The 3,835-nt window shown below is 41.0% G+C and overlaps 1 pseudogene; it reads left to right on the top strand.

The window, feature by feature from the left end:
- The first annotated feature begins 3,302 nt into the window (after positions 1–3,302).
- On the top strand, positions 3,303–3,420 carry LOC126268372 (5S ribosomal RNA; annotated as a pseudogene).
- Positions 3,421–3,835: the final 415 nt, after the last annotated feature.

The raw sequence follows: 3,835 nt of genomic DNA, 5'->3' as shown, positions 1-3,835 counted from the left end.
GCACCGGCAGATCGATAACCGAGAATGGTATTTATCCCCTCAGTTTTTAAGATACGGTAGTATGGATTTTAATTTAGGATACCGACTTGCAATTTAATAACTGTCTACTGCAGAATATATATTTTTCCACCAGTGTCATGGGATTAAAATTACAACCAGTGATTCCTACACTGATGTACGAACTCAAGGTAAGAAAGGGAAATTTTGGAAGACTGCATTCATTTTAACACAAAACACTATAAACAGGTGATAGTAAAATAGGAACAATGTATAGAATGGAGAACATAAACAACTGCAACGAGCGTAAAGGTAGACAAAAATGTTCTTCGTTTTTTCCAGTTAAAAGGTTTGCACACACATTCCGACAACTCGTTATTGTGCTCTGGCAACAATACAGGCCTGACAAAGACGGAGCATGCTGTGAATGACGTCCTCAATCTCATGTTGAGGCAATAAGGCCCATTCTTCTTCCAGAGCTGCTCGCAACTCTTGGAGAGTAGTTGGTGGATCCTGGAGTGAAGCAACCTCTCTCCCTAGTTCATACCAGACTTAATCAATGGGATTCAAACCGGGAGAGCGAGCAGGCCACACCAGGTGTGCAATATCTTCCGTTTCCAAGAAAACATCAACCACCTGTGTCGCCTGGCCACCAAGAGCTGTTGCATAACGATTTGATTCAGGGAACCAGTTATATGGTTCCTTCCGTGTATAGCGATTTTTCGTCTATGACGTGTGGGGCCTGAAGATGGCATCAATGTAATACAGAAACTGGTAGCACATAAGAAGTTCATAAAATAAATTTCTACAATACATACGGCTGTTGTTAAATTATTGCATCAAGAGATACATGCCAGCCGTTGTCTCACGGTCCATAATGGATCAAAGAAGATACTTTCACAGCGGTCGTCCTCTTATTTTTCATTATAGTCTTCTTCAGTGACCGTTTGTCACGGGCGTCAACGCACACTTTCGTCCGAGTACTGACTTAGCAAGTGATGTTTGGCCCCTTCTCCCGTACGCGATTTGAATCTCCCATATGGTGCCTTTTGACACACTCGCCTACCTTGGTTACGGAAGCTACCAACGTAAGAGCACCGACAATCTGCCGGTTTTCGAATTCACTGAGTTCCGACATAACGCACCCACATCTACACGGAAAAATTACTGACAACGAAAATTGAGCACATTACACAGGTTCAGTTCTTGGTCAAACACAACTGTGCAAACTGCAGTCTTGGCCAGCACGTGAATTTAAGTTCAAGCATGCTTTTCTCATGCTGCTTCTATATTTTTATGCATCCCTTGCGCGCGTATACTCGGCAAGCCATTGCATGGCGGAGGGTACATTGTATCAACGTTACTGCTTTTCTTCGCTATGCCATTCGCGTATTGGGCGTGGGACAAAAGTCTGTCTATGAGCCACTCACTGTCTATGCCCTTATCTCTCCTGCCTTATCCTTATGATTGCTACGTGAAGTATAAGATTGTAGCAGCATAATGGAAGCAGTCTTCTATGAATAAATATTGTCTAAGTTTATCCAACAAAGTTTCAAGGCAATTAGGTCGTCATTTTTCTAAGGACTCCTATTTACGTTCCTCGAACATTTCAGTTCCACTTTCGTTTGGATGATACCGAGCAATTACGATCCTAGCAGCACGCCTCAGAATTCGTTCAATGTCTGTAGCCATTCCTACTTGGTATTGACCACAAATACAGCACAAATACTCTAGAATTGGTATGCAATTTCCTTTACAGATGAATTGCGTTTTTCTGGAACCCTTCCACCAGATCTATTTCTTCCACTTTCCTTCTTTCACATTGATTGTAATGCGAGGTCGATGCCAATTGTTACGTTATATACAAAAAAATACACATATATTTTATACATTTTATTTTTAATTTACCAGCATGAATTTTTCTTTTGTTAGTGCATGATTCTTTCTCTCAGGGATATTGTCTTTTCTTATCACTTTTACTTACGTGCATAAGTAAATGTGAGACGGGTTCTTGAAGGGCCGCTGTTATTCATGTACCAACTTTAGATTTTGAACGTGATGACTAAAATGTAGTTGCCGTTAACTGAATTGAATGTAATTTTGTTAATTTCTTTTTATTGACTGCAAAGCAAGGCTCGAGATAATTTCGATTGTTGCCATGGAGCGGCCAAGATAAAACTTACTGAATCTGTATAATTTAAAAAAAAAGAGTTTTAACGTAAATTAATTGTCTTTTGCAATATAGAAAGGTTCTTACAACGAAATCTCTCGTTTACTGTTAACACTTTGAAAAATAAATTAATACTTCGGCGCGTAATGGCCGACCAGAGGCTGCATTGGAAGATGATCTTCTCGCAGCACAAATTACTGAAAAAATTCTTATTAAAAATAACTAGTCACTGCTAGCATTTGAGGTGACAACTATTACAAATAAATTCAATTTGTGATAACAATAACAAGTTTATTGTATTAGAAATACGAATAACTTACATAAAATATGTGTAGCCGCTCAATGGCTGCCTTCCGTATAGCGAAACAAAACAGTGTGTGTACCATAAAATACGCCCTTCCTCCTCTGCCGTACACTCGCGTCTCTTTCGATCCTTTTTTATTTTCATAGACATTAAATAAAGATGCTACTCTTAAATCATCGCTGCATATCAGTTGTTTCAAGAACATTAACTATATCTTTTACACTAATTATATTCATAAAATCCTTTAACTGCGGTTTACAACCGATATTTATGTGACGTACCGTCACAGAACGTAGTCGTCACATTTCATATCGATCCTTCGTATTACTCCTAAAGAGAGCTGCCATTCTTTAAACCAACACGAATTGTAGTACAAGTCTTCCTGCAGTTCCCTACGACCGTTCAACGACGATATTTTCCTGTACACAACGTGGCCAGCGAACAAATCGTGTAGTATTGCCGATTCTGCCTATTAAATCGTTTATGTACACTGAAAACATCTGAGGAAAATCCAGGGTGGAATGTAAGAATATTGTGAAAAGGGAAGTTGCTACTCACCATATAGCGAGATGTTGAGTCGCAGATAGGCACAACAAAAAGACTGTCACAAATAATAGCTTTCGGCGAGAAAGGCTTTCGTCAGAATTAGAATAGCGTCTCCGCTATATGGTAAGTAGCAACTTTGCTTTTCACAATACTGAAAACATCTTAGGCCGTTTTACGCTTCCTACAGACGAAGCTGACGTTAATTTTGGTCCCGTGGAATATCCGCCATCCAGTATAGCGTATTGAGTTGTGTTACTCAAACACCTAGAGCCTATCACAGATTTCGGCAACGGCCTTGCCACAGTGGATACTCTGGTTCCCGTCAGATCACCGAACTTAAGCGCTGTCGGGCGTGGCCGGCACTTGGATGGGTGACCATTCGGGTCGCCATGCGCTGTTGCCATTTTTCGGGGTGCACTCAGCCCCGTGATTCCAATTAAGGAGCTATACGACCGAATAGTAGCGGCTCCGGTCCAAGAAAACCATTGTAACGACTGGGAGAGCGGCGTGGTGGCCACAGTCCCCTCCTATTCGCAACCTCAGTTGGGGATGACACGGCGGTCGGATGGCACCCGATGGGCCACTTGTGGCCTGAAGACAGAGTGCTTATCACAGATTCCCAAAAAATACGCCGCATGATCTTATATCGATTAATATTCGACGAATTGGTGTCGAATGCCTTTCGGAAGCCTAAGGACGCAGAATCTACTTGTTCATCTGCATGTGTTGTTTGTAAGATTTTTTGTACGAATGAAGCAAGCTGTTGTTCAGATTCGTGGTGCTTATTGAAATAGTATCCATTATTTGAAAGAAGCTGT

Source organism: Schistocerca gregaria, chromosome 4 (genome assembly GCF_023897955.1).
Source record: "Schistocerca gregaria isolate iqSchGreg1 chromosome 4, iqSchGreg1.2, whole genome shotgun sequence".
NCBI classification, from domain to species: domain Eukaryota; kingdom Metazoa; phylum Arthropoda; class Insecta; order Orthoptera; family Acrididae; genus Schistocerca; species Schistocerca gregaria.
This window is presented reverse-complemented; position numbering and strand designations above follow the sequence as displayed.